Source organism: Chiloscyllium plagiosum, unplaced genomic scaffold (assembly GCF_037043375.1).
Source record: "Chiloscyllium plagiosum isolate Xiang-an unplaced genomic scaffold, Cpla_swu_hap1 HiC_scaffold_44, whole genome shotgun sequence".
Taxonomy (NCBI): Eukaryota; Metazoa; Chordata; class Chondrichthyes; order Orectolobiformes; family Hemiscylliidae; genus Chiloscyllium; species Chiloscyllium plagiosum.
Window position 1 is genome coordinate 15,150,856 of NW_028270182.1, and position 26,622 is coordinate 15,177,477.

The window sequence follows — 26,622 nt, forward strand, 5'->3', positions numbered from 1 at the left end:
GACAGGTTGGCATATCTGGCACGGCCCGAAAACTTCGGCAAAGTGGATTTCGGAGGCGAGGGCGACCGGCCTTACAGGGCAGCAGGCCGAGACAGCGTGGTTGCACTTGTGAAAGACCGAGTGCACGAGCTGCTGGATCAGCAGATCCACAGTTGCCATTGTGATCCTTGTCGTTGCTGTTCACCCGCTTGACGAATGAGGCAAACATCCTTGAGCAGTGATTCGGCAGCCCCTGCTATCTCAAGGTTCCATGGTGTAATGGTGAGCACTCTGGACTCTGAATCCAGCGATCCGAGTTCAAATCTCGGTGGAGCCTTCTTTCTGGCAGCGAGAGCGATTGTCTTCGACAAAACTGTTGGTTTCACAAATTCCCACACCCATGATGGAAGTGGGCTGGTTTTCACCTTGCCACAGTGTTTGCGATGCTCCTGCGTCAAGCGCACGCGCTGCTTTTGCTCTGCCCTGTACCACGCAAGTATTCCCTGCCAAGGACGCAGCATCAAGAGACCAGATTCTGAGAGCGTTGCTGCAAGTGTGAATGCAGGAAAGCTCAGGCTGCCTGAGGCCGCAGCACTGCTGGTTCCGTGGTGTAATGGCTAGCACTCTGGACTTTGAATCCAGCGATCCGAGTTCGAATCTCGGCGGAACCTCGACTTGCTTTGTCCCGGCCCTTGTTTAATTTGGGACGTGCGAGTGAAATCTGCCTACGGGCCAATTGTAAGAGCCGCCCTTTTAGCACCTTTGAGTCAGATCTCATCACATTTCTGCCAGAATGGGAGGCACAGGATGATGCCAATCCCGAGGTGGAGTCTTAAGCTCGTCACTGGGTGCCTGCTTTTGCTCTCTCCTGAACCACGGATGTGTTTTCTTCGAAGGACACAGCATTAAGAGACAAGCTGCAGTCAAGCGGTGTTGTTTTTGGAGCTCCTCTCTGTGTTCCACAGGCAGCTGGTGAAAAGGTGACAGGAATTGAAATGAGGCGCATGCTGGACAGGTGCTCTTTTCTTTCATTTGATTAAACAATTCACAGTTTGCCAAACAATTCACAGTAACAGCTGGACACAGAGAAACAGCAATTTTACCAGGGAGAGGAGCAGCAAAGCCAGGCCCCAAGCCCTACCATTCAACCAGTTTTCAGGGAAACCAGGAACCTCAAATCCCAGTTTCAATCACTACAAAACGGTAACAATGACATTTGTACATACAAGACAGTCCGACGACATAAAAAACACTGCATACAATACAGAGTCCCGGAAAGCCAGGGACACGTGCTCTTGAACACAATCCGTCTGAGATCTCACTTTGCTTAAAAGCATTGCTCATCGCAGCGCTGACACAGCGATGGCCGCCGGTAAGGGAGAGAAACAGCAGCGGTGCTGTTTGAAAAGGCAGCTGTACTGCAGATGTGCCACTTGTCCTACAGCTGTACTTAGCAGAAGGCTAACTGTGAGGTGAGAAAGCTGAAGCCAAAGTGAAATGCTGGCGAGGCGATTGTCCAGCAGCTTGAAAGTTTGCCAGTGAGAGAGATTAGCGAGCAGTAGCCCGGCTCAGAGTTGTTCATGGCCAACCCTGCTCCCGCTGAGAAACTAGGTTTCGTGGACAGGTTGGCATATCTGGCACGGCCCGAAAACTTCGGCAAAGTGGATTTCGGAGGCGAGGGCGACCGGCCTTACAGGGCAGCAGGCCGAGACAGCGTGGTTGCACTTGTGAAAGACCGAGTGCACGAGCTGCTGGATCAGCAGATCCACAGTTGCCATTGTGATCCTTGTCGTTGCTGTTCACCCGCTTGACGAATGAGGCAAACATCCTTGAGCAGTGATTCGGCAGCCCCTGCTATCTCAAGGTTCCATGGTGTAATGGTGAGCTCTCTGGACTCTGAATCCAGCGATCCGAGTTCAAATCTCGGTGGAGCCTTCTTTCTGGCAGCGAGAGCGATTGTCTTCGACAAAACTGTTGGTTTCACAAATTCCCACACCCATGATGGAAGTGGGCTGGTTTTCACCTTGCCACAGTGTTTGCGATGCTCCTGCGTCAAGCGCACGCGCTGCTTTTGCTCTGCCCTGTACCACGCAAGTATTCCCTGCCAAGGACGCAGCATCAAGAGACCAGATTCTGAGAGCGTTGCTGCAAGTGTGAATGCAGGAAAGCTCAGGCTGCCTGAGGCCGCAGCACTGCTGGTTCCGTGGTGTAATGGCTAGCACTCTGGACTTTGAATCCAGCGATCCGAGTTCGAATCTCGGCGGAACCTCGACTTGCTTTGTCCCGGCCCTTGTTTAATTTGGGACGTGCGAGTGAAATCTGCCTACGGGCCAATTGTAAGAGCCGCCCTTTTAGCACCTTTGAGTCAGATCTCATCACATTTCTGCCAGAATGGGAGGCACAGGATGATGCCAATCCCGAGGTGGAGTCTTAAGCTCGTCACTGGGTGCCTGCTTTTGCTCTCTCCTGAACCACGGATGTGTTTTCTTCGAAGGACACAGCATTAAGAGACAAGCTGCAGTCAAGCGGTGTTGTTTTTGGAGCTCCTCTCTGTGTTCCACAGGCAGCTGGTGAAAAGGTGACAGGAATTGAAATGAGGCGCATGCTGGACAGGTGCTCTTTTCTTTAATTTGATTAAACAATTCACAGTTTGCCAAACAATTCACAGTAACAGCTGGACACAGAGAAACAGCAATTTTACCAGGGAGAGGAGCAGCAAAGCCAGGCCCCAAGCCCTACCATTCAACCAGTTTTCAGGGAAACCAGGAACCTCAAATCCCAGTTTCAATCACTACAAAACGGTAACAATGACATTTGTACATACAAGACAGTCCGACGACATAAAAAACACTGCATACAATACAGACTCCCGGAAAGCCAGGGACACGTGCTCTTGAACACAATCCGTCTGAGATCTCACTTTGCTTAAAAGCATTGCTCATCGCAGCGCTGACACAGCGATGGCCGCCGGTAAGGGAGAGAAACAGCAGCGGTGCTGTTTGAAAAGGCAGCTGTACTGCAGATGTGCCACTTGTCCTACAGCTGTACTTAGCAGAAGGCTAACTGTGAGGTGAGAAAGCTGAAGCCAAAGTGAAATGCTGGCGAGGCGATTGTCCAGCAGCTTGAAAGTTTGCCAGTGAGAGAGATTAGCGAGCAGTAGCCCGGCTCAGAGTTGTTCATGGCCAACCCTGCTCCCGCTGAGAAACTAGGTTTCGTGGACAGGTTGGCATATCTGGCACGGCCCGAAAACTTCGGCAAAGTGGATTTCGGAGGCGAGGGCGACCGGCCTTACAGGGCAGCAGGCCGAGACAGCGTGGTTGCACTTGTGAAAGACCGAGTGCACGAGCTGCTGGATCAGCAGATCCACAGTTGCCATTGTGATCCTTGTCGTTGCTGTTCACCCGCTTGACGAATGAGGCAAACATCCTTGAGCAGTGATTCGGCAGCCCCTGCTATCTCAAGGTTCCATGGTGTAATGGTGAGCACTCTGGACTCTGAATCCAGCGATCCGAGTTCAAATCTCGGTGGAGCCTTCTTTCTGGCAGCGAGAGCGATTGTCTTCGACAAAACTGTTGGTTTCACAAATTCCCACACCCATGATGGAAGTGGGCTGGTTTTCACCTTGCCACAGTGTTTGCGATGCTCCTGCGTCAAGCGCACGCGCTGCTTTTGCTCTGCCCTGTACCACGCAAGTATTCCCTGCCAAGGACGCAGCATCAAGAGACCAGATTCTGAGAGCGTTGCTGCAAGTGTGAATGCAGGAAAGCTCAGGCTGCCTGAGGCCGCAGCACTGCTGGTTCCGTGGTGTAATGGCTAGCACTCTGGACTTTGAATCCAGCGATCCGAGTTCGAATCTCGGCGGAACCTCGACTTGCTTTGTCCCGGCCCTTGTTTAATTTGGGACGTGCGAGTGAAATCTGCCTACGGGCCAATTGTAAGAGCCGCCCTTTTAGCACCTTTGAGTCAGATCTCATCACATTTCTGCCAGAATGGGAGGCACAGGATGATGCCAATCCCGAGGTGGAGTCTTAAGCTCGTCACTGGGTGCCTGCTTTTGCTCTCTCCTGAACCACGGATGTGTTTTCTTCGAAGGACACAGCATTAAGAGACAAGCTGCAGTCAAGCGGTGTTGTTTTTGGAGCTCCTCTCTGTGTTCCACAGGCAGCTGGTGAAAAGGTGACAGGAATTGAAATGAGGCGCATGCTGGACAGGTGCTCTTTTCTTTAATTTGATTAAACAATTCACAGTTTGCCAAACAATTCACAGTAACAGCTGGACACAGAGAAACAGCAATTTTACCAGGGAGAGGAGCAGCAAAGCCAGGCCCCAAGCCCTACCATTCAACCAGTTTTCAGGGAAACCAGGAACCTCAAATCCCAGTTTCAATCACTACAAAACGGTAACAATGACATTTGTACATACAAGACAGTCCGACGACATAAAAAACACTGCATACAATACAGACTCCCGGAAAGCCAGGGACACGTGCTCTTGAACACAATCCGTCTGAGATCTCACTTTGCTTAAAAGCATTGCTCATCGCAGCGCTGACACAGCGATGGCCGCCGGTAAGGGAGAGAAACAGCAGCGGTGCTGTTTGAAAAGGCAGCTGTACTGCAGATGTGCGACTTGTCCTACAGCTGTACTTAGCAGAAGGCTAACTGTGAGGTGAGAAAGCTGAAGCCAAAGTGAAATGCTGGCGAGGCGATTGTCCAGCAGCTTGAAAGTTTGCCAGTGAGAGAGATTAGCGAGCAGTAGCCCGGCTCAGAGTTGTTCATGGCCAACCCTGCTCCCGCTGAGAAACTAGGTTTCGTGGACAGGTTGGCATATCTGGCACGGCCCGAAAACTTCGGCAAAGTGGATTTCGGAGGCGAGGGCGACCGGCCTTACAGGGCAGCAGGCCGAGACAGCGTGGTTGCACTTGTGAAAGACCGAGTGCACGAGCTGCTGGATCAGCAGATCCACAGTTGCCATTGTGATCCTTGTCGTTGCTGTTCACCCGCTTGACGAATGAGGCAAACATCCTTGAGCAGTGATTCGGCAGCCCCTGCTATCTCAAGGTTCCATGGTGTAATGGTGAGCACTCTGGACTCTGAATCCAGCGATCCGAGTTCAAATCTCGGTGGAGCCTTCTTTCTGGCAGCGAGAGCGATTGTCTTCGACAAAACTGTTGGTTTCACAAATTCCCACACCCATGATGGAAGTGGGCTGGTTTTCACCTTGCCACAGTGTTTGCGATGCTCCTGCGTCAAGCGCACGCGCTGCTTTTGCTCTGCCCTGTACCACGCAAGTATTCCCTGCCAAGGACGCAGCATCAAGAGACCAGATTCTGAGAGCGTTGCTGCAAGTGTGAATGCAGGAAAGCTCAGGCTGCCTGAGGCCGCAGCACTGCTGGTTCCGTGGTGTAATGGCTAGCACTCTGGACTTTGAATCCAGCGATCCGAGTTCGAATCTCGGCGGAACCTCGACTTGCTTTGTCCCGGCCCTTGTTTAATTTGGGACGTGCGAGTGAAATCTGCCTACGGGCCAATTGTAAGAGCCGCCCTTTTAGCACCTTTGAGTCAGATCTCATCACATTTCTGCCAGAATGGGAGGCACAGGATGATGCCAATCCCGAGGTGGAGTCTTAAGCTCGTCACTGGGTGCCTGCTTTTGCTCTCTCCTGAACCACGGATGTGTTTTCTTCGAAGGACACAGCATTAAGAGACAAGCTGCAGTCAAGCGGTGTTGTTTTTGGAGCTCCTCTCTGTGTTCCACAGGCAGCTGGTGAAAAGGTGACAGGAATTGAAATGAGGCGCATGCTGGACAGGTGCTCTTTTCTTTCATTTGATTAAACAATTCACAGTTTGCCAAACAATTCACAGTAACAGCTGGACACAGAGAAACAGCAATTTTACCAGGGAGAGGAGCAGCAAAGCCAGGCCCCAAGCCCTACCATTCAACCAGTTTTCAGGGAAACCAGGAACCTCAAATCCCAGTTTCAATCACTACAAAACGGTAACAATGACATTTGTACATACAAGACAGTCCGACGACATAAAAAACACTGCATACAATACAGACTCCCGGAAAGCCAGGGACACGTGCTCTTGAACACAATCCGTCTGAGATCTCACTTTGCTTAAAAGCATTGCTCATCGCAGCGCTGACACAGCGATGGCCGCCGGTAAGGGAGAGAAACAGCAGCGGTGCTGTTTGAAAAGGCAGCTGTACTGCAGATGTGCGACTTGTCCTACAGCTGTACTTAGCAGAAGGCTAACTGTGAGGTGAGAAAGCTGAAGCCAAAGTGAAATGCTGGCGAGGCGATTGTCCAGCAGCTTGAAAGTTTGCCAGTGAGAGAGATTAGCGAGCAGTAGCCCGGCTCAGAGTTGTTCATGGCCAACAGCAACCCTGCTCCCGCTGAGAAACTAGGTTTCGTGGACAGGTTGGCATATCTGGCACGGCCCGAAAACTTCGGCAAAGTGGATTTCGGAGGCGAGGGCGACCGGCCTTACAGGGCAGCAGGCCGAGACAGCGTGGTTGCACTTGTGAAAGACCGAGTGCACGAGCTGCTGGATCAGCAGATCCACAGTTGCCATTGTGATCCTTGTCGTTGCTGTTCACCCGCTTGACGAATGAGGCAAACATCCTTGAGCAGTGATTCGGCAGCCCCTGCTATCTCAAGGTTCCATGGTGTAATGGTGAGCACTCTGGACTCTGAATCCAGCGATCCGAGTTCAAATCTCGGTGGAGCCTTCTTTCTGGCAGCGAGAGCGATTGTCTTCGACAAAACTGTTGGTTTCACAAATTCCCACACCCATGATGGAAGTGGGCTGGTTTTCACCTTGCCACAGTGTTTGCGATGCTCCTGCGTCAAGCGCACGCGCTGCTTTTGCTCTGCCCTGTACCACGCAAGTATTCCCTGCCAAGGACGCAGCATCAAGAGACCAGATTCTGAGAGCGTTGCTGCAAGTGTGAATGCAGGAAAGCTCAGGCTGCCTGAGGCCGCAGCACTGCTGGTTCCGTGGTGTAATGGCTAGCACTCTGGACTTTGAATCCAGCGATCCGAGTTCGAATCTCGGCGGAACCTCGACTTGCTTTGTCCCGGCCCTTGTTTAATTTGGGACGTGCGAGTGAAATCTGCCTACGGGCCAATTGTAAGAGCCGCCCTTTTAGCACCTTTGAGTCAGATCTCATCACATTTCTGCCAGAATGGGAGGCACAGGATGATGCCAATCCCGAGGTGGAGTCTTAAGCTCGTCACTGGGTGCCTGCTTTTGCTCTCTCCTGAACCACGGATGTGTTTTCTTCGAAGGACACAGCATTAAGAGACAAGCTGCAGTCAAGCGGTGTTGTTTTTGGAGCTCCTCTCTGTGTTCCACAGGCAGCTGGTGAAAAGGTGACAGGAATTGAAATGAGGCGCATGCTGGACAGGTGCTCTTTTCTTTCATTTGATTAAACAATTCACAGTTTGCCAAACAATTCACAGTAACAGCTGGACACAGAGAAACAGCAATTTTACCAGGGAGAGGAGCAGCAAAGCCAGGCCCCAAGCCCTACCATTCAACCAGTTTTCAGGGAAACCAGGAACCTCAAATCCCAGTTTCAATCACTACAAAACGGTAACAATGACATTTGTACATACAAGACAGTCCGACGACATAAAAAACACTGCATACAATACAGACTCCCGGAAAGCCAGGGACACGTGCTCTTGAACACAATCCGTCTGAGATCTCACTTTGCTTAAAAGCATTGCTCATCGCAGCGCTGACACAGCGATGGCCGCCGGTAAGGGAGAGAAACAGCAGCGGTGCTGTTTGAAAAGGCAGCTGTACTGCAGATGTGTGACTTGTCCTACAGCTGTACTTAGCAGAAGGCTAACTGTGAGGTGAGAAAGCTGAAGCCAAAGTGAAATGCTGGCGAGGCGATTGTCCAGCAGCTTGAAAGTTTGCCAGTGAGAGAGATTAGCGAGCAGTAGCCCGGCTCAGAGTTGTTCATGGCCAACCCTGCTCCCGCTGAGAAACTAGGTTTCGTGGACAGGTTGGCATATCTGGCACGGCCCGAAAACTTCGGCAAAGTGGATTTCGGAGGCGAGGGCGACCGGCCTTACAGGGCAGCAGGCCGAGACAGCGTGGTTGCACTTGTGAAAGACCGAGTGCACGAGCTGCTGGATCAGCAGATCCACAGTTGCCATTGTGATCCTTGTCGTTGCTGTTCACCCGCTTGACGAATGAGGCAAACATCCTTGAGCAGTGATTCGGCAGCCCCTGCTATCTCAAGGTTCCATGGTGTAATGGTGAGCACTCTGGACTCTGAATCCAGCGATCCGAGTTCAAATCTCGGTGGAGCCTTCTTTCTGGCAGCGAGAGCGATTGTCTTCGACAAAACTGTTGGTTTCACAAATTCCCACACCCATGATGGAAGTGGGCTGGTTTTCACCTTGCCACAGTGTTTGCGATGCTCCTGCGTCAAGCGCACGCGCTGCTTTTGCTCTGCCCTGTACCACGCAAGTATTCCCTGCCAAGGACGCAGCATCAAGAGACCAGATTCTGAGAGCGTTGCTGCAAGTGTGAATGCAGGAAAGCTCAGGCTGCCTGAGGCCGCAGCACTGCTGGTTCCGTGGTGTAATGGCTAGCACTCTGGACTTTGAATCCAGCGATCCGAGTTCGAATCTCGGCGGAACCTCGACTTGCTTTGTCCCGGCCCTTGTTTAATTTGGGACGTGCGAGTGAAATCTGCCTACGGGCCAATTGTAAGAGCCGCCCTTTTAGCACCTTTGAGTCAGATCTCATCACATTTCTGCCAGAATGGGAGGCACAGGATGATGCCAATCCCGAGGTGGAGTCTTAAGCTCGTCACTGGGTGCCTGCTTTTGCTCTCTCCTGAACCACGGATGTGTTTTCTTCGAAGGACACAGCATGAAGAGACAAGCTGCAGTCAAGCGGTGTTGTTTTTGGAGCTCCTCTCTGTGTTCCACAGGCAGCTGGTGAAAAGGTGACAGGAATTGAAATGAGGCGCATGCTGGACAGGTGCTCTTTTCTTTCATTTGATTAAACAATTCACAGTTTGCCAAACAATTCACAGTAACAGCTGGACACAGAGAAACAGCAATTTTACCAGGGAGAGGAGCAGCAAAGCCAGGCCCCAAGCCCTACCATTCAACCAGTTTTCAGGGAAACCAGGAACCTCAAATCCCAGTTTCAATCACTACAAAACGGTAACAATGACATTTGTACATACAAGACAGTCCGACGACATAAAAAACACTGCATACAATACAGACTCCCGGAAAGCCAGGGACACGTGCTCTTGAACACAATCCGTCTGAGATCTCACTTTGCTTAAAAGCATTGCTCATCGCAGCGCTGACACAGCGATGGCCGCCGGTAAGGGAGAGAAACAGCAGCGGTGCTGTTTGAAAAGGCAGCTGTACTGCAGATGTGCGACTTGTCCTACAGCTGTACTTAGCAGAAGGCTAACTGTGAGGTGAGAAAGCTGAAGCCAAAGTGAAATGCTGGCGAGGCGATTGTCCAGCAGCTTGAAAGTTTGCCAGTGAGAGAGATTAGCGAGCAGTAGCCCGGCTCAGAGTTGTTCATGGCCAACCCTGCTCCCGCTGAGAAACTAGGTTTCGTGGACAGGTTGGCATATCTGGCACGGCCCGAAAACTTCGGCAAAGTGGATTTCGGAGGCGAGGGCGACCGGCCTTACAGGGCAGCAGGCCGAGACAGCGTGGTTGCACTTGTGAAAGACCGAGTGCACGAGCTGCTGGATCAGCAGATCCACAGTTGCCATTGTGATCCTTGTCGTTGCTGTTCACCCGCTTGACGAATGAGGCAAACATCCTTGAGCAGTGATTCGGCAGCCCCTGCTATCTCAAGGTTCCATGGTGTAATGGTGAGCACTCTGGACTTTGAATCCAGCGATCCGAGTTCGAATCTCGGCGGAACCTTGACTTGCTTTGTCCCGGCCCTTGTTTAATTTGGGACGTGCGAGTGAAATCTGCCTACGGGCCAATTGTAAGAGCTGCCCTTTTAGCACCTTTGAGTCAGATCTCATCACATTTCTGCCAGAATGGGAGGCACAGGATGATGCCAATCCCGAGGTGGAGTCTTAAGCTCGTCACTGGGTGCCTGCTTTTGCTCTCTCCTGAACCACGGATGTGTTTTCTTCGAAGGACACAGCATTAAGAGACAAGCTGCAGTCAAGCGGTGTTGTTTTTGGAGCTCCTCTCTGTGTTCCACAGGCAGCTGGTGAAAAGGTGACAGGAATTGAAATGAGGCGCATGCTGGACAGGTGCTCTTTTCTTTCATTTGATTAAACAATTCACAGTTTGCCAAACAATTCACAGTAACAGCTGGACACAGAGAAACAGCAATTTTACCAGGGAGAGGAGCAGCAAAGCCAGGCCCCAAGCCCTACCATTCAACCAGTTTTCAGGGAAACCAGGAACCTCAAATCCCAGTTTCAATCACTACAAAACGGTAACAATGACATTTGTACATACAAGACAGTCCGACGACATAAAAAACACTGCATACAATACAGACTCCCGGAAAGCCAGGGACACGTGCTCTTGAACACAATCCGTCTGAGATCTCACTTTGCTTAAAAGCATTGCTCATCGCAGCGCTGACACAGCCATGGCCGCCGGTAAGGGAGAGAAACAGCAGCGGTGCTGTTTGAAAAGGCAGCTGTACTGCAGATGTGCGACTTGTCCTACAGCTGTACTTAGCAGAAGGCTAACTGTGAGGTGAGAAAGCTGAAGCCAAAGTGAAATGCTGGCGAGGCGATTGTCCAGCAGCTTGAAAGTTTGCCAGTGAGAGAGATTAGCGAGCAGTAGCCCGGCTCAGAGTTGTTCATGGCCAACCCTGCTCCCGCTGAGAAACTAGGTTTCGTGGACAGGTTGGCATATCTGGCACGGCCCGAAAACTTCGGCAAAGTGGATTTCGGAGGCGAGGGCGACCGGCCTTACAGGGCAGCAGGCCGAGACAGCGTGGTTGCACTTGTGAAAGACCGAGTGCACGAGCTGCTGGATCAGCAGATCCACAGTTGCCATTGTGATCCTTGTCGTTGCTGTTCACCCGCTTGACGAATGAGGCAAACATCCTTGAGCAGTGATTCGGCAGCCCCTGCTATCGCAAGGTTCCATAGTGTAATGGTGAGCACTCTGGACTCTGAATCCAGCGATCCGAGTTCAAATCTCGGTGGAGCCTTCTTTCTGGCAGCGAGAGCGATTGTCTTCGACAAAACTGTTGGTTTCACAAATTCCCACACCCATGATGGAAGTGGGCTGGTTTTCACCTTGCCACAGTGTTTGCGATGCTCCTGCGTCAAGCGCACGCGCTGCTTTTGCTCTGCCCTGTACCACGCAAGTATTCCCTGCCAAGGACGCAGCATCAAGAGACCAGATTCTGAGAGCGTTGCTGCAAGTGTGAATGCAGGAAAGCTCAGGCTGCCTGAGGCCGCAGCACTGCTGGTTCCGTGGTGTAATGGCTAGCACTCTGGACTTTGAATCCAGCGATCCGAGTTCGAATCTCGGCGGAACCTCGACTTGCTTTGTCCCGGCCCTTGTTTAATTTGGGACGTGCGAGTGAAATCTGCCTACGGGCCAATTGTAAGAGCCGCCCTTTTAGCACCTTTGAGTCAGATCTCATCACATTTCTGCCAGAATGGGAGGCACAGGATGATGCCAATCCCGAGGTGGAGTCTTAAGCTCGTCACTGGGTGCCTGCTTTTGCTCTCTCCTGAACCACGGATGTGTTTTCTTCGAAGGACACAGCATTAAGAGACAAGCTGCAGTCAAGCGGTGTTGTTTTTGGAGCTCCTCTCTGTGTTCCACAGGCAGCTGGTGAAAAGGTGACAGGAATTGAAATGAGGCGCATGCTGGACAGGTGCTCTTTTCTTTCATTTGATTAAACAATTCACAGTTTGCCAAACAATTCACAGTAACAGCTGGACACAGAGAAACAGCAATTTTACCAGGGAGAGGAGCAGCAAAGCCAGGCCCCAAGCCCTACCATTCAACCAGTTTTCAGGGAAACCAGGAACCTCAAATCCCAGTTTCAATCACTACAAAACGGTAACAATGACATTTGTACATACAAGACAGTCCGACGACATAAAAAACACTGCATACAATACAGACTCCCGGAAAGCCAGGGACACGTGCTCTTGAACACAATCCGTCTGAGATCTCACTTTGCTTAAAAGCATTGCTCATCGCAGCGCTGACACAGCGATGGCCGCCGGTAAGGGAGAGAAACAGCAGCGGTGCTGTTTGAAAAGGCAGCTGTACTGCAGATGTGCGACTTGTCCTACAGCTGTACTTAGCAGAAGGCTAACTGTGAGGTGAGAAAGCTGAAGCCAAAGTGAAATGCTGGCGAGGCGATTGTCCAGCAGCTTGAAAGTTTGCCAGTGAGAGAGATTAGCGAGCAGTAGCCCGGCTCAGAGTTGTTCATGGCCAACAGCAACCCTGCTCCCGCTGAGAAACTAGGTTTCGTGGACAGGTTGGCATATCTGGCACGGCCCGAAAACTTCGGCAAAGTGGATTTCGGAGGCGAGGGCGACCGGCCTTACAGGGCAGCAGGCCGAGACAGCGTGGTTGCACTTGTGAAAGACCGAGTGCACGAGCTGCTGGATCAGCAGATCCACAGTTGCCATTGTGATCCTTGTCGTTGCTGTTCACCCGCTTGACGAATGAGGCAAACATCCTTGAGCAGTGATTCGGCAGCCCCTGCTATCTCAAGGTTCCATGGTGTAATGGTGAGCACTCTGGACTCTGAATCCAGCGATCCGAGTTCAAATCTCGGTGGAGCCTTCTTTCTGGCAGCGAGAGCGATTGTCTTCGACAAAACTGTTGGTTTCACAAATTCCCACACCCATGATGGAAGTGGGCTGGTTTTCACCTTGCCACAGTGTTTGCGATGCTCCTGCGTCAAGCGCACGCGCTGCTTTTGCTCTGCCCTGTACCACGCAAGTATTCCCTGCCAAGGACGCAGCATCAAGAGACCAGATTCTGAGAGCGTTGCTGCAAGTGTGAATGCAGGAAAGCTCAGGCTGCCTGAGGCCGCAGCACTGCTGGTTCCGTGGTGTAATGGCTAGCACTCTGGACTTTGAATCCAGCGATCCGAGTTCGAATCTCGGCGGAACCTCGACTTGCTTTGTCCCGGCCCTTGTTTAATTTGGGACGTGCGAGTGAAATCTGCCTACGGGCCAATTGTAAGAGCCGCCCTTTTAGCACCTTTGAGTCAGATCTCATCACATTTCTGCCAGAATGGGAGGCACAGGATGATGCCAATCCCGAGGTGGAGTCTTAAGCTCGTCACTGGGTGCCTGCTTTTGCTCTCTCCTGAACCACGGATGTGTTTTCTTCGAAGGACACAGCATTAAGAGACAAGCTGCAGTCAAGCGGTGTTGTTTTTGGAGCTCCTCTCTGTGTTCCACAGGCAGCTGGTGAAAAGGTGACAGGAATTGAAATGAGGCGCATGCTGGACAGGTGCTCTTTTCTTTCATTTGATTAAACAATTCACAGTTTGCCAAACAATTCACAGTAACAGCTGGACACAGAGAAACAGCAATTTTACCAGGGAGAGGAGCAGCAAAGCCAGGCCCCAAGCCCTACCATTCAACCAGTTTTCAGGGAAACCAGGAACCTCAAATCCCAGTTTCAATCACTACAAAACGGTAACAATGACATTTGTACATACAAGACAGTCCGACGACATAAAAAACACTGCATACAATACAGACTCCCGGAAAGCCAGGGACACGTGCTCTTGAACACAATCCGTCTGAGATCTCACTTTGCTTAAAAGCATTGCTCATCGCAGCGCTGACACAGCGATGGCCGCCGGTAAGGGAGAGAAACAGCAGCGGTGCTGTTTGAAAAGGCAGCTGTACTGCAGATGTGCGACTTGTCCTACAGCTGTACTTAGCAGAAGGCTAACTGTGAGGTGAGAAAGCTGAAGCCAAAGTGAAATGCTGGCGAGGCGATTGTCCAGCAGCTTGAAAGTTTGCCAGTGAGAGAGATTAGCGAGCAGTAGCCCGGCTCAGAGTTGTTCATGGCCAACCCTGCTCCCGCTGAGAAACTAGGTTTCGTGGACAGGTTGGCATATCTGGCACGGCCCGAAAACTTCGGCAAAGTGGATTTCGGAGGCGAGGGCGACCGGCCTTACAGGGCAGCAGGCCGAGACAGCGTGGTTGCACTTGTGAAAGACCGAGTGCACGAGCTGCTGGATCAGCAGATCCACAGTTGCCATTGTGATCCTTGTCGTTGCTGTTCACCCGCTTGACGAATGAGGCAAACATCCTTGAGCAGTGATTCGGCAGCCCCTGCTATCTCAAGGTTCCATGGTGTAATGGTGAGCACTCTGGACTCTGAATCCAGCGATCCGAGTTCAAATCTCGGTGGAGCCTTCTTTCTGGCAGCGAGAGCGATTGTCTTCGACAAAACTGTTGGTTTCACAAATTCCCACACCCATGATGGAAGTGGGCTGGTTTTCACCTTGCCACAGTGTTTGCGATGCTCCTGCGTCAAGCGCACGCGCTGCTTTTGCTCTGCCCTGTACCACGCAAGTATTCCCTGCCAAGGACGCAGCATCAAGAGACCAGATTCTGAGAGCGTTGCTGCAAGTGTGAATGCAGGAAAGCTCAGGCTGCCTGAGGCCGCAGCACTGCTGGTTCCGTGGTGTAATGGCTAGCACTCTGGACTTTGAATCCAGCGATCCGAGTTCGAATCTCGGCGGAACCTCGACTTGCTTTGTCCCGGCCCTTGTTTAATTTGGGACGTGCGAGTGAAATCTGCCTACGGGCCAATTGTAAGAGCCGCCCTTTTAGCACCTTTGAGTCAGATCTCATCACATTTCTGCCAGAATGGGAGGCACAGGATGATGCCAATCCCGAGGTGGAGTCTTAAGCTCGTCACTGGGTGCCTGCTTTTGCTCTCTCCTGAACCACGGATGTGTTTTCTTCGAAGGACACAGCATTAAGAGACAAGCTGCAGTCAAGCGGTGTTGTTTTTGGAGCTCCTCTCTGTGTTCCACAGGCAGCTGGTGAAAAGGTGACAGGAATTGAAATGAGGCGCATGCTGGACAGGTGCTCTTTTCTTTCATTTGATTAAACAATTCACAGTTTGCCAAACAATTCACAGTAACAGCTGGACACAGAGAAACAGCAATTTTACCAGGGAGAGGAGCAGCAAAGCCAGGCCCCAAGCCCTACCATTCAACCAGTTTTCAGGGAAACCAGGAACCTCAAATCCCAGTTTCAATCACTACAAAACGGTAACAATGACATTTGTACATACAAGACAGTCCGACGACATAAAAAACACTGCATACAATACAGACTCCCGGAAAGCCAGGGACACGTGCTCTTGAACACAATCCGTCTGAGATCTCACTTTGCTTAAAAGCATTGCTCATCGCAGCGCTGACACAGCGATGGCCGCCGGTAAGGGAGAGAAACAGCAGCGGTGCTGTTTGAAAAGGCAGCTGTACTGCAGATGTGCGACTTGTCCTACAGCTGTACTTAGCAGAAGGCTAACTGTGAGGTGAGAAAGCTGAAGCCAAAGTGAAATGCTGGCGAGGCGATTGTCCAGCAGCTTGAAAGTTTGCCAGTGAGAGAGATTAGCGAGCAGTAGCCCGGCTCAGAGTTGTTCATGGCCAACCCTGCTCCCGCTGAGAAACTAGGTTTCGTGGACAGGTTGGCATATCTGGCACGGCCCGAAAACTTCGGCAAAGTGGATTTCGGAGGCGAGGGCGACCGGCCTTACAGGGCAGCAGGCCGAGACAGCGTGGTTGCACTTGTGAAAGACCGAGTGCACGAGCTGCTGGATCAGCAGATCCACAGTTGCCATTGTGATCCTTGTCGTTGCTGTTCACCCGCTTGACGAATGAGGCAAACATCCTTGAGCAGTGATTCGGCAGCCCCTGCTATCTCAAGGTTCCATGGTGTAATGGTGAGCACTCTGGACTCTGAATCCAGCGATCCGAGTTCAAATCTCGGTGGAGCCTTCTTTCTGGCAGCGAGAGCGATTGTCTTCGACAAAACTGTTGGTTTCACAAATTCCCACACCCATGATGGAAGTGGGCTGGTTTTCACCTTGCCACAGTGTTTGCGATGCTCCTGCGTCAAGCGCACGCGCTGCTTTTGCTCTGCCCTGTACCACGCAAGTATTCCCTGCCAAGGACGCAGCATCAAGAGACCAGATTCTGAGAGCGTTGCTGCAAGTGTGAATGCAGGAAAGCTCAGGCTGCCTGAGGCCGCAGCACTGCTGGTTCCGTGGTATAATGGCTAGCACTCTGGACTTTGAATCCAGCGATCCGAGTTCGAATCTCGGCGGAACCTCGACTTGCTTTGTCCCGGCCCTTGTTTAATTTGGGACGTGCGAGTGAAATCTGCCTACGGGCCAATTGTAAGAGCCGCCCTTTTAGCACCTTTGAGTCAGATCTCATCACATTTCTGCCAGAATGGGAGGCACAGGATGATGCCAATCCCGAGGTGGAGTCTTAAGCTCGTCACTGGGTGCCTGCTTTTGCTCTCTCCTGAACCACGGATGTGTTTTCTTCGAAGGACACAGCATTAAGAGACAAGCTGCAGTCAAGCGGTGTTGTTTTTGGAGCTCCTCTCTGTGTTCCACAGGCAGCTGGTGAAAAGGTGACAGGAATTGAAATGAGGCGCATGCTGGACAGGTGCTCTTTTCTTTCATTTGATTAAACAATTCACAGTTTGCCAAACAATTCACAGTAACAGCTGGACACAGAGAAACAGCAATTTTACCAGGGAGAGGAGCAGCAAAGCCAGGCCCCAAGCCCTACCATTCAACCAGTTTTCAGGGAAACCAGGAACCTCAAATCCCAGTTTCAATCACTACAAAACGGTAACAATGACATTTGTACATACAAGACAGTCCGACGACATAAAAAACACTGCATACAATACAGACTCCCGGAAAGCCAGGGACACGTGCTCTTGAACACAATCCGTCTGAGATCTCACTTTGCTTAAAAGCATTGCTCATCGCAGCGCTGACACAGCGATGGCCGCCGGTAAGGGAGAGAAACAGCAGCGGTGCTGTTTGAAAAGGCAGCTGTACTGCAGATGTGCGACTTGTCCTACAGCTGTACTTAGCAGAAGGCTAACTGTGAGGTGAGAAAGCTGAAGCCAAAGTGAAATGCTGGCGAGGCGATTGTCCAGCAGCTTGAAAGTTTGCCAGTGAGAGAGATTAGCGAGCAGTAGCCCGGCTCAGAGTTGTTCATGGCCAACCCTGCTCCCGCTGAGAAACTAGGTTTCGTGGACAGGTTGGCATATCTGGCACGGCCCGAAAACTTCGGCAAAGTAGATTTCGGAGGCGAGGGCGACCGGCCTTACAGGGCAGCAGGCCGAGACAGCGTGGTTGCACTTGTGAAAGACCGAGTGCACGAGCTGCTGGATCAGCAGATCCACAGTTGCCATTGTGATCCTTGTCGTTGCTGTTCACCCGCTTGACGAATGAGGCAAACATCCTTGAGCAGTGATTCGGCAGCCCCTGCTATCTCAAGGTTCCATAGTGTAATGGTGAGCACTCTGGACTCTGAATCCAGCGATCCGAGTTCAAATCTCAGTGGAGCCTTCTTTCTGGCAGCGAGAGCGATTGTCTTCGACAAAACTGTTGGTTTCACAAATTCCCACACCCATGATGGAAGTGGGCTGGTTTTCACCTTGCCACAGTGTTTGCGATGCTCCTGCGTCAAGCGCACGCGCTGCTTTTGCTCTGCCCTGTACCACGCAAGTATTCCCTGCCAAGGACGCAGCATCAAGAGACCAGATTCTGAGAGCGTTGCTGCAAGTGTGAATGCAGGAAAGCTCAGGCTGCCTGAGGCCGCAGCACTGCTGGTTCCGTGGTGTAATGGCTAGCACTCTGGACTTTGAATCCAGCGATCCGAGTTCGAATCTCGGCGGAACCTCGACTTGCTTTGTCCCGGCCCTTGTTTAATTTGGGACGTGCGAGTGAAATCTGCCTACGGGCCAATTGTAAGAGCCGCCCTTTTAGCACCTTTGAGTCAGATCTCATCACATTTCTGCCAGAATGGGAGGCACAGGATGATGCCAATCCCGAGGTGGAGTCTTAAGCTCGTCACTGGGTGCCTGCTTTTGCTCTCTCCTGAACCACGGATGTGTTTTCTTCGAAGGACACAGCATTAAGAGACAAGCTGCAGTCAAGCGGTGTTGTTTTTGGAGCTCCTCTCTGTGTTCCACAGGCAGCTGGTGAAAAGGTGACAGGAATTGAAATGAGGCGCATGCTGGACAGGTGCTCTTTTCTTTCATTTGATTAAACAATTCACAGTTTGCCAAACAATTCACAGTAACAGCTGGACACAGAGAAACAGCAATTTTACCAGGGAGAGGAGCAGCAAAGCCAGGCCCCAAGCCCTACCATTCAACCAGTTTTCAGGGAAACCAGGAACCTCAAATCCCAGTTTCAATCACTACAAAACGGTAACAATGACATTTGTACATACAAGACAGTCCGACGACATAAAAAACACTGCATACAATACAGACTCCCGGAAAGCCAGGGACACGTGCTCTTGAACACAATCCGTCTGAGATCTCACTTTGCTTAAAAGCATTGCTCATCGCAGCGCTGACACAGCGATGGCCGCCGGTAAGGGAGAGAAACAGCAGCGGTGCTGTTTGAAAAGGCAGCTGTACTGCAGATGTGCGACTTGTCCTACAGCTGTACTTAGCAGAAGGCTAACTGTGAGGTGAGAAAGCTGAAGCCAAAGTGAAATGCTGGCGAGGCGATTGTCCAGCAGCTTGAAAGTTTGCCAGTGAGAGAGATTAGCGAGCAGTAGCCCGGCTCAGAGTTGTTCATGGCCAACCCTGCTCCCGCTGAGAAACTAGGTTTCGTGGACAGGTTGGCATATCTGGCACGGCCCGAAAACTTCGGCAAAGTAGATTTCGGAGGCGAGGGCGACCGGCCTTACAGGGCAGCAGGCCGAGACAGCGTGGTTGCACTTGTGAAAGACCGAGTGCACGAGCTGCTGGATCAGCAGATCCACAGTTGCCATTGTGATCCTTGTCGTTGCTGTTCACCCGCTTGACGAATGAGGCAAACATCCTTGAGCAGTGATTCGGCAGCCCCTGCTATCTCAAGGTTCCATGGTGTAATGGTGAGCACTCTGGACTCTGAATCCAGCGATCCGAGTTCAAATCTCGGTGGAGCCTTCTTTCTGGCAGCGAGAGCGATTGTCTTCGACAAAACTGTTGGTTTCACAAATTCCCACACCCATGATGGAAGTGGGCTGGTTTTCACCTTGCCACAGTGTTTGCGATGCTCCTGCGTCAAGCGCACGCGCTGCTTTTGCTCTGCCCTGTACCACGCAAGTATTCCCTGCCAAGGACGCAGCATCAAGAGACCAGATTCTGAGAGCGTTGCTGCAAGTGTGAATGCAGGAAAGCTCAGGCTGCCTGAGGCCGCAGCACTGCTGGTTCCGTGGTGTAATGGCTAGCACTCTGGACTTTGAATCCAGCGATCCGAGTTCGAATCTCGGCGGAACCTCGACTTGCTTTGTCCCGGCCCTTGTTTAATTTGGGACGTGCGAGTGAAATCTGCCTACGGGCCAATTGTAAGAGCCGCCCTTTTAGCACCTTTGAGTCAGATCTCATCACATTTCTGCCAGAATGGGAGGCACAGGATGATGCCAATCCCGAGGTGGAGTCTTAAGCTCGTCACTGGGTGCCTGCTTTTGCTCTCTCCTGAACCACGGATGTGTTTTCTTCGAAGGACACAGCATTAAGAGACAAGCTGCAGTCAAGCGGTGTTGTTTTTGGAGCTCCTCTCTGTGTTCCACAGGCAGCTGGTGAAAAGGTGACAGGAATTGAAATGAGGCGCATGCTGGACAGGTGCTCTTTTCTTTCATTTGATTAAACAATTCACAGTTTGCCAAACAATTCACAGTAACAGCTGGACACAGAGAAACAGCAATTTTACCAGGGAGAGGAGCAGCAAAGCCAGGCCCCAAGCCCTACCATTCAACCAGTTTTCAGGGAAACCAGGAACCTCAAATCCCAGTTTCAATCACTACAAAACGGTAACAATGACATTTGTACATACAAGACAGTCCGACGACATAAAAAACACTGCATACAATACAGACTCCCGGAAAGCCAGGGACACGTGCTCTTGAACACAATCCGTCTGAGATCTCACTTTGCTTAAAAGCATTGCTCATCGCAGCGCTGACACAGCGATGGCCGCCGGTAAGGGAGAGAAACAGCAGCGGTGCTGTTTGAAAAGGCAGCTGTACTGCAGATGTGCGACTTGTCCTACAGCTGTACTTAGCAGAAGGCTAACTGTGAGGTGAGAAAGCTGAAGCCAAAGTGAAATGCTGGCGAGGCGATTGTCCAGCAGCTTGAAAGTTTGCCAGTGAGAGAGATTAGCGAGCAGTAGCCCGGCTCAGAGTTGTTCATGGCCAACCCTGCTCCCGCTGAGAAACTAGGTTTCGTGGACAGGTTGGCATATCTGGCACGGCCCGAAAACTTCGGCAAAGTGGATTTCGGAGGCGAGGGCGACCGGCCTTACAGGGCAGCAGGCCGAGACAGCGTGGTTGCACTTGTGAAAGACCGAGTGCACGAGCTGCTGGATCAGCAGATCCACAGTTGCCATTGTGATCCTTGTCGTTGCTGTTCACCCGCTTGACGAATGAGGCAAACATCCTTGAGCAGTGATTCGGCAGCCCCTGCTATCTCAAGGTTCCATGGTGTAATGGTGAGCACTCTGGACTCTGAATCCAGCGATCCGAGTTCAAATCTCGGTGGAGCCTTCTTTCTGGCAGCGAGAGCGATTGTCTTCGACAAAACTGTTGGTTTCACAAATTCCCACACCCATGATGGAAGTGGGCTGGTTTTCACCTTGCCACAGTGTTTGCGATGCTCCTGCGTCAAGCGCACGCGCTGCTTTTGCTCTGCCCTGTACCACGCAAGTATTCCCTGCCAAGGACGCAGCATCAAGAGACCAGATTCTGAGAGCGTTGCTGCAAGTGTGAATGCAGGAAAGCTCAGGCTGCCTGAGGCCGCAGCACTGCTGGTTCCGTGGTGTAATGGCTAGCACTCTGGACTTTGAATCCAGCGATCCGAGTTCGAATCTCGGCGGAACCTCGACTTGCTTTGTCCCGGCCCTTGTTTAATTTGGGACGTGCGAGTGAAATCTGCCTACGGGCCAATTGTAAGAGCCGCCCTTTTAGCACCTTTGAGTCAGATCTCATCACATTTCTGCCAGAATGGGAGGCACAGGATGATGCCAATCCCGAGGTGGAGTCTTAAGCTCGTCACTGGGTGCCTGCTTTTGCTCTCTCCTGAACCACGGATGTGTTTTCTTCGAAGGACACAGCATTAAGAGACAAGCTGCAGTCAAGCGGTGTTGTTTTTGGAGCTCCTCTCTGTGTTCCACAGGCAGCTGGTGAAAAGGTGACAGGAATTGAAATGAGGCGCATGCTGGACAGGTGCTCTTTTCTTTCATTTGATTAAACAATTCACAGTTTGCCAAACAATTCACAGTAACAGCTGGACACAGAGAAACAGCAATTTTACCAGGGAGAGGAGCAGCAAAGCCAGGCCCCAAGCCCTACCATTCAACCAGTTTTCAGGGAAACCAGGAACCTCAAATCCCAGTTTCAATCACTACAAAACGGTAACAATGACATTTGTACATACAAGACAGTCCGACGACATAAAAAACACTGCATACAATACAGACTCCCGGAAAGCCAGGGACACATGCTCTTGAACACAATCCGTCTGAGATCTCACTTTGCTTAAAAGCATTGCTCATCGCAGCGCTGACACAGCGATGGCCGCCGGTAAGGGAGAGAAACAGCAGTGGTGCTGTTTGAAAAGGCAGCTGTACTGCAGATGTGCGACTTGTCCTACAGCTGTACTTAGCAGAAGGCTAACTGTGAGGTGAGAAAGCTGAAGCCAAAGTGAAATGCTGGCGAGGCGATTGTCCAGCAGCTTGAAAGTTTGCCAGTGAGAGAGATTAGCGAGCAGTAGCCCGGCTCAGAGTTGTTCATGGCCAACCCTGCTCCCGCTGAGAAACTAGGTTTCGTGGACAGGTTGGCATATCTGGCACGGCCCGAAAACTTCGGCAAAGTAGATTTCGGAGGCGAGGGCGACCGGCCTTACAGGGCAGCAGGCCGAGACAGCGTGGTTGCACTTGTGAAAGACCGAGTGCACGAGCTGCTGGATCAGCAGATCCACAGTTGCCATTGTGATCCTTGTCGTTGCTGTTCACCCGCTTGACGAATGAGGCAAACATCCTTGAGCAGTGATTCGGCAGCCCCTGCTATCTCAAGGTTCCATAGTGTAATGGTGAGCACTCTGGACTCTGAATCCAGCGATCCGAGTTCAAATCTCGGTGGAGCCTTCTTTCTGGCAGCGAGAGCGATTGTCTTCGACAAAACTGTTGGTTTCACAAATTCCCACACCCATGATGGAAGTGGGCTGGTTTTCACCTTGCCACAGTGTTTGCGATGCTCCTGCGTCAAGCGCACGCGCTGCTTTTGCTCTGCCCTGTACCACGCAAGTATTCCCTGCCAAGGACGCAGCATCAAGAGACCAGATTCTGAGAGCGTTGCTGCAAGTGTGAATGCAGGAAAGCTCAGGCTGCCTGAGGCCGCAGCACTGCTGGTTCCGTGGTGTAATGGCTAGCACTCTGGACTTTGAATCCAGCGATCCGAGTTCGAATCTCGGCGGAACCTCGACTTGCTTTGTCCCGGCCCTTGTTTAATTTGGGACGTGCGAGTGAAATCTGCCTACGGGCCAATTGTAAGAGCCGCCCTTTTAGCACCTTTGAGTCAGATCTCATCACATTTCTGCCAGAATGGGAGGCACAGGATGATGCCAATCCCGAGGTGGAGTCTTAAGCTCGTCACTGGGTGCCTGCTTTTGCTCTCTCCTGAACCACGGATGTGTTTTCTTCGAAGGACACAGCATTAAGAGACAAGCTGCAGTCAAGCGGTGTTGTTTTTGGAGCTCCTCTCTGTGTTCCACAGGCAGCTGGTGAAAAGGTGACAGGAATTGAAATGAGGCGCATGCTGGACAGGTGCTCTTTTCTTTCATTTGATTAAACAATTCACAGTTTGCCAAACAATTCACAGTAACAGCTGGACACAGAGAAACAGCAATTTTACCAGGGAGAGGAGCAGCAAAGCCAGGCCCCAAGCCCTACCATTCAACCAGTTTTCAGGGAAACCAGGAACCTCAAATCCCAGTTTCAATCACTACAAAACGGTAACAATGACATTTGTACATACAAGACAGTCCGACGACATAAAAAACACTGCATACAATACAGACTCCCGGAAAGCCAGGGACACGTGCTCTTGAACACAATCCGTCTGAGATCTCACTTTGCTTAAAAGCATTGCTCATCGCAGCGCTGACACAGCGATGGCCGCCGGTAAGGGAGAGAAACAGCAGCGGTGCTGTTTGAAAAGGCAGCTGTACTGCAGATGTGCGACTTGTCCTACAGCTGTACTTAGCAGAAGGCTAACTGTGAGGTGAGAAAGCTGAAGCCAAAGTGAAATGCTGGCGAGGCGATTGTCCAGCAGCTTGAAAGTTTGCCAGTGAGAGAGATTAGCGAGCAGTAGCCCGGCTCAGAGTTGTTCATGGCCAACCCTGCTCCCGCTGAGAAACTAGGTTTCGTGGACAGGTTGGCATATCTGGCACGGCCCGAAAACTTCGGCAAAGTAGATTTCGGAGGCGAGGGCGACCGGCCTTACAGGGCAGCAGGCCGAGACAGCGTGGTTGCACTTGTGAAAGACCGAGTGCACGAGCTGCTGGATCAGCAGATCCACAGTTGCCATTGTGATCCTTGTCGTTGCTGTTCACCCGCTTGACGAATGAGGCAAACATCCTTGAGCAGTGATTCGGCAGCCCCTGCTATCTCAAGGTTCCATAGTGTAATGGTGAGCACTCTGGACTCTGAATCCAGCGATCCGAGTTCAAATCTCGGTGGAGCCTTCTTTCTGGCAGCGAGAGCGATTGTCTTCGACAAAACTGTTGGTTTCACAAATTCCCACACCCATGATGGAAGTGGGCTGGTTTTCACCTTGCCACAGTGTTTGCGATGCTCCTGCGTCAAGCGCACGCGCTGCTTTTGCTCTGCCCTGTACCACGCAAGTATTCCCTGCCAAGGACGCAGCATCAAGAGACCAGATTCTGAGAGCGTTGCTGCAAGTGTGAATGCAGGAAAGCTCAGGCTGCCTGAGGCCGCAGCACTGCTGGTTCCGTGGTGTAATGGCTAGCACTCTGGACTTTGAATCCAGCGATCCGAGTTCGAATCTCGGCGGAACCTCGACTTGCTTTGTCCCGGCCCTTGTTTAATTTGGGACGTGCGAGTGAAATCTGCCTACGGGCCAATTGTAAGAGCTGCCCTTTTAGCACCTTTGAGTCAGATCTCATCACATTTCTGCCAGAATGGGAGGCACAGGATGATGCCAATCCCGAGGTGGAGTCTTAAGCTCGTCACTGGGTGCCTGCTTTTGCTCTCTCCTGAACCACGGATGTGTTTTCTTCGAAGGACACAGCATTAAGAGACAAGCTGCAGTCAAGCGGTGTTGTTTTTGGAGCTCCTCTCTGTGTTCCACAGGCAGCTGGTGAAAAGGTGACAGGAATTGAAATGAGGCGCATGCTGGACAGGTGCTCTTTTCTTTCATTTGATTAAACAATTCACAGTTTGCCAAACAATTCACAGTAACAGCTGGACACAGAGAAACAGCAATTTTACCAGGGAGAGGAGCAGCAAAGCCAGGCCCCAAGCCCTACCATTCAACCAGTTTTCAGGGAAACCAGGAACCTCAAATCCCAGTTTCAATCACTACAAAACGGTAACAATGACATTTGTACATACAAGACAGTCCGACGACATAAAAAACACTGCATACAATACAGACTCCCGGAAAGCCAGGGACACGTGCTCTTGAACACAATCCGTCTGAGATCTCACTTTGCTTAAAAGCATTGCTCATCGCAGCGCTGACACAGCGATGGCCGCCGGTAAGGGAGAGAAACAGCAGCGGTGCTGTTTGAAAAGGCAGCTGTACTGCAGATGTGCGACTTGTCCTACAGCTGTACTTAGCAGAAGGCTAACTGTGAGGTGAGAAAGCTGAAGCCAAAGTGAAATGCTGGCGAGGCGATTGTCCAGCAGCTTGAAAGTTTGCCAGTGAGAGAGATTAGCGAGCAGTAGCCCGGCTCAGAGTTGTTCATGGCCAACCCTGCTCCCGCTGAGAAACTAGGTTTCGTGGACAGGTTGGCATATCTGGCACGGCCCGAAAACTTCGGCAAAGTAGATTTCGGAGGCGAGGGCGACCGGCCTTACAGGGCAGCAGGCCGAGACAGCGTGGTTGCACTTGTGAAAGACCGAGTGCACGAGCTGCTGGATCAGCAGATCCACAGTTGCCATTGTGATCCTTGTCGTTGCTGTTCACCCGCTTGACGAATGAGGCAAACATCCTTGAGCAGTGATTCGGCAACCCCTGCTATCTCAAGGTTCCATAGTGTAATGGTGAGCACTCTGGACTCTGAATCCAGCGATCCGAGTTCAAATCTCAGTGGAGCCTTCTTTCTGGCAGCGAGAGCGATTGTCTTCGACAAAACTGTTGGTTTCACAAATTCCCACACCCATGATGGAAGTGGGCTGGTTTTCACCTTGCCACAGTGTTTGCGATGCTCCTGCGTCAAGCGCACGCGCTGCTTTTGCTCTGCCCTGTACCACGCAAGTATTCCCTGCCAAGGACGCAGCATCAAGAGACCAGATTCTGAGAGCGTTGCTGCAAGTGTGAATGCAGGAAAGCTCAGGCTGCCTGAGGCCGCAGCACTGCTGGTTCCGTGGTGTAATGGCTAGCACTCTGGACTTTGAATCCAGCGATCCGAGTTCGAATCTCGGCGGAACCTCGACTTGCTTTGTCCCGGCCCTTGTTTAATTTGGGACGTGCGAGTGAAATCTGCCTACGGGCCAATTGTAAGAGCCGCCCTTTTAGCACCTTTGAGTCAGATCTCATCACATTTCTGCCAGAATGGGAGGCACAGGATGATGCCAATCCCGAGGTGGAGTCTTAAGCTCGTCACTGGGTGCCTGCTTTTGCTCTCTCCTGAACCACGGATGTGTTTTCTTCGAAGGACACAGCATTAAGAGACAAGCTGCAGTCAAGCGGTGTTGTTTTTGGAGCTCCTCTCTGTGTTCCACAGGCAGCTGGTGAAAAGGTGACAGGAATTGAAATGAGGCGCATGCTGGACAGGTGCTCTTTTCTTTCATTTGATTAAACAATTCACAGTTTGCCAAACAATTCACAGTAACAGCTGGACACAGAGAAACAGCAATTTTACCAGGGAGAGGAGCAGCAAAGCCAGGCCCCAAGCCCTACCATTCAACCAGTTTTCAGGGAAACCAGGAACCTCAAATCCCAGTTTCAATCACTACAAAACGGTAACAATGACATTTGTACATACAAGACAGTCCGACGACATAAAAAACACTGCATACAATACAGACTCCCGGAAAGCCAGGGACACGTGCTCTTGAACACAATCCGTCTGAGATCTCACTTTGCTTAAAAGCATTGCTCATCGCAGCGCTGACACAGCGATGGCCGCCGGTAAGGGAGAGAAACAGCAGCGGTG

General features: G+C 51.5%; 33 non-coding genes across 33 annotated transcripts; all 33 read left to right on the forward strand.

The window, feature by feature from the left end:
• Nucleotides 1-244: 244 nt before the first annotated feature.
• trnaq-cug (transfer RNA glutamine (anticodon CUG)) lies at nucleotides 245-316 on the forward strand. The gene has a single exon. It is a non-coding gene; the product is annotated as a tRNA-Gln (tRNA).
• A 262-nt stretch (nucleotides 317-578) lies between these two features.
• On the forward strand, nucleotides 579-650 carry trnaq-uug (transfer RNA glutamine (anticodon UUG)). The gene has a single exon. It is a non-coding gene; the product is annotated as a tRNA-Gln (tRNA).
• A 1,192-nt stretch (nucleotides 651-1,842) lies between these two features.
• trnaq-cug (transfer RNA glutamine (anticodon CUG)) lies at nucleotides 1,843-1,914 on the forward strand. Its single transcript has one exon. It is a non-coding gene; the product is annotated as a tRNA-Gln (tRNA).
• A 262-nt stretch (nucleotides 1,915-2,176) lies between these two features.
• Nucleotides 2,177-2,248, forward strand: trnaq-uug (transfer RNA glutamine (anticodon UUG)). The gene has a single exon. It is a non-coding gene; the product is annotated as a tRNA-Gln (tRNA).
• Nucleotides 2,249-3,440: 1,192 nt separating this feature from the next.
• trnaq-cug (transfer RNA glutamine (anticodon CUG)) lies at nucleotides 3,441-3,512 on the forward strand. The gene has a single exon. It is a non-coding gene; the product is annotated as a tRNA-Gln (tRNA).
• Nucleotides 3,513-3,774: 262 nt separating this feature from the next.
• trnaq-uug (transfer RNA glutamine (anticodon UUG)) lies at nucleotides 3,775-3,846 on the forward strand. Its single transcript has one exon. It is a non-coding gene; the product is annotated as a tRNA-Gln (tRNA).
• Nucleotides 3,847-5,038: 1,192 nt separating this feature from the next.
• Nucleotides 5,039-5,110, forward strand: trnaq-cug (transfer RNA glutamine (anticodon CUG)). Its single transcript has one exon. It is a non-coding gene; the product is annotated as a tRNA-Gln (tRNA).
• A 262-nt stretch (nucleotides 5,111-5,372) lies between these two features.
• trnaq-uug (transfer RNA glutamine (anticodon UUG)) lies at nucleotides 5,373-5,444 on the forward strand. Its single transcript has one exon. It is a non-coding gene; the product is annotated as a tRNA-Gln (tRNA).
• Nucleotides 5,445-6,642: 1,198 nt separating this feature from the next.
• trnaq-cug (transfer RNA glutamine (anticodon CUG)) lies at nucleotides 6,643-6,714 on the forward strand. Its single transcript has one exon. It is a non-coding gene; the product is annotated as a tRNA-Gln (tRNA).
• A 262-nt stretch (nucleotides 6,715-6,976) lies between these two features.
• On the forward strand, nucleotides 6,977-7,048 carry trnaq-uug (transfer RNA glutamine (anticodon UUG)). Its single transcript has one exon. It is a non-coding gene; the product is annotated as a tRNA-Gln (tRNA).
• A 1,192-nt stretch (nucleotides 7,049-8,240) lies between these two features.
• Nucleotides 8,241-8,312, forward strand: trnaq-cug (transfer RNA glutamine (anticodon CUG)). The gene has a single exon. It is a non-coding gene; the product is annotated as a tRNA-Gln (tRNA).
• Nucleotides 8,313-8,574: 262 nt separating this feature from the next.
• On the forward strand, nucleotides 8,575-8,646 carry trnaq-uug (transfer RNA glutamine (anticodon UUG)). Its single transcript has one exon. It is a non-coding gene; the product is annotated as a tRNA-Gln (tRNA).
• A 1,192-nt stretch (nucleotides 8,647-9,838) lies between these two features.
• trnaq-uug (transfer RNA glutamine (anticodon UUG)) lies at nucleotides 9,839-9,910 on the forward strand. The gene has a single exon. It is a non-coding gene; the product is annotated as a tRNA-Gln (tRNA).
• A 1,192-nt stretch (nucleotides 9,911-11,102) lies between these two features.
• trnaq-cug (transfer RNA glutamine (anticodon CUG)) lies at nucleotides 11,103-11,174 on the forward strand. Its single transcript has one exon. It is a non-coding gene; the product is annotated as a tRNA-Gln (tRNA).
• Nucleotides 11,175-11,436: 262 nt separating this feature from the next.
• Nucleotides 11,437-11,508, forward strand: trnaq-uug (transfer RNA glutamine (anticodon UUG)). Its single transcript has one exon. It is a non-coding gene; the product is annotated as a tRNA-Gln (tRNA).
• Nucleotides 11,509-12,706: 1,198 nt separating this feature from the next.
• Nucleotides 12,707-12,778, forward strand: trnaq-cug (transfer RNA glutamine (anticodon CUG)). Its single transcript has one exon. It is a non-coding gene; the product is annotated as a tRNA-Gln (tRNA).
• Nucleotides 12,779-13,040: 262 nt separating this feature from the next.
• Nucleotides 13,041-13,112, forward strand: trnaq-uug (transfer RNA glutamine (anticodon UUG)). The gene has a single exon. It is a non-coding gene; the product is annotated as a tRNA-Gln (tRNA).
• A 1,192-nt stretch (nucleotides 13,113-14,304) lies between these two features.
• trnaq-cug (transfer RNA glutamine (anticodon CUG)) lies at nucleotides 14,305-14,376 on the forward strand. Its single transcript has one exon. It is a non-coding gene; the product is annotated as a tRNA-Gln (tRNA).
• Nucleotides 14,377-14,638: 262 nt separating this feature from the next.
• On the forward strand, nucleotides 14,639-14,710 carry trnaq-uug (transfer RNA glutamine (anticodon UUG)). The gene has a single exon. It is a non-coding gene; the product is annotated as a tRNA-Gln (tRNA).
• A 1,192-nt stretch (nucleotides 14,711-15,902) lies between these two features.
• Nucleotides 15,903-15,974, forward strand: trnaq-cug (transfer RNA glutamine (anticodon CUG)). Its single transcript has one exon. It is a non-coding gene; the product is annotated as a tRNA-Gln (tRNA).
• Nucleotides 15,975-16,236: 262 nt separating this feature from the next.
• On the forward strand, nucleotides 16,237-16,308 carry trnaq-uug (transfer RNA glutamine (anticodon UUG)). The gene has a single exon. It is a non-coding gene; the product is annotated as a tRNA-Gln (tRNA).
• A 1,192-nt stretch (nucleotides 16,309-17,500) lies between these two features.
• Nucleotides 17,501-17,572, forward strand: trnaq-cug (transfer RNA glutamine (anticodon CUG)). Its single transcript has one exon. It is a non-coding gene; the product is annotated as a tRNA-Gln (tRNA).
• A 262-nt stretch (nucleotides 17,573-17,834) lies between these two features.
• trnaq-uug (transfer RNA glutamine (anticodon UUG)) lies at nucleotides 17,835-17,906 on the forward strand. Its single transcript has one exon. It is a non-coding gene; the product is annotated as a tRNA-Gln (tRNA).
• A 1,192-nt stretch (nucleotides 17,907-19,098) lies between these two features.
• On the forward strand, nucleotides 19,099-19,170 carry trnaq-cug (transfer RNA glutamine (anticodon CUG)). The gene has a single exon. It is a non-coding gene; the product is annotated as a tRNA-Gln (tRNA).
• Nucleotides 19,171-19,432: 262 nt separating this feature from the next.
• Nucleotides 19,433-19,504, forward strand: trnaq-uug (transfer RNA glutamine (anticodon UUG)). The gene has a single exon. It is a non-coding gene; the product is annotated as a tRNA-Gln (tRNA).
• A 1,192-nt stretch (nucleotides 19,505-20,696) lies between these two features.
• trnaq-cug (transfer RNA glutamine (anticodon CUG)) lies at nucleotides 20,697-20,768 on the forward strand. Its single transcript has one exon. It is a non-coding gene; the product is annotated as a tRNA-Gln (tRNA).
• A 262-nt stretch (nucleotides 20,769-21,030) lies between these two features.
• Nucleotides 21,031-21,102, forward strand: trnaq-uug (transfer RNA glutamine (anticodon UUG)). The gene has a single exon. It is a non-coding gene; the product is annotated as a tRNA-Gln (tRNA).
• A 1,192-nt stretch (nucleotides 21,103-22,294) lies between these two features.
• trnaq-cug (transfer RNA glutamine (anticodon CUG)) lies at nucleotides 22,295-22,366 on the forward strand. The gene has a single exon. It is a non-coding gene; the product is annotated as a tRNA-Gln (tRNA).
• Nucleotides 22,367-22,628: 262 nt separating this feature from the next.
• trnaq-uug (transfer RNA glutamine (anticodon UUG)) lies at nucleotides 22,629-22,700 on the forward strand. Its single transcript has one exon. It is a non-coding gene; the product is annotated as a tRNA-Gln (tRNA).
• A 1,192-nt stretch (nucleotides 22,701-23,892) lies between these two features.
• Nucleotides 23,893-23,964, forward strand: trnaq-cug (transfer RNA glutamine (anticodon CUG)). Its single transcript has one exon. It is a non-coding gene; the product is annotated as a tRNA-Gln (tRNA).
• Nucleotides 23,965-24,226: 262 nt separating this feature from the next.
• Nucleotides 24,227-24,298, forward strand: trnaq-uug (transfer RNA glutamine (anticodon UUG)). Its single transcript has one exon. It is a non-coding gene; the product is annotated as a tRNA-Gln (tRNA).
• Nucleotides 24,299-25,490: 1,192 nt separating this feature from the next.
• Nucleotides 25,491-25,562, forward strand: trnaq-cug (transfer RNA glutamine (anticodon CUG)). Its single transcript has one exon. It is a non-coding gene; the product is annotated as a tRNA-Gln (tRNA).
• A 262-nt stretch (nucleotides 25,563-25,824) lies between these two features.
• On the forward strand, nucleotides 25,825-25,896 carry trnaq-uug (transfer RNA glutamine (anticodon UUG)). Its single transcript has one exon. It is a non-coding gene; the product is annotated as a tRNA-Gln (tRNA).
• Nucleotides 25,897-26,622: the final 726 nt, after the last annotated feature.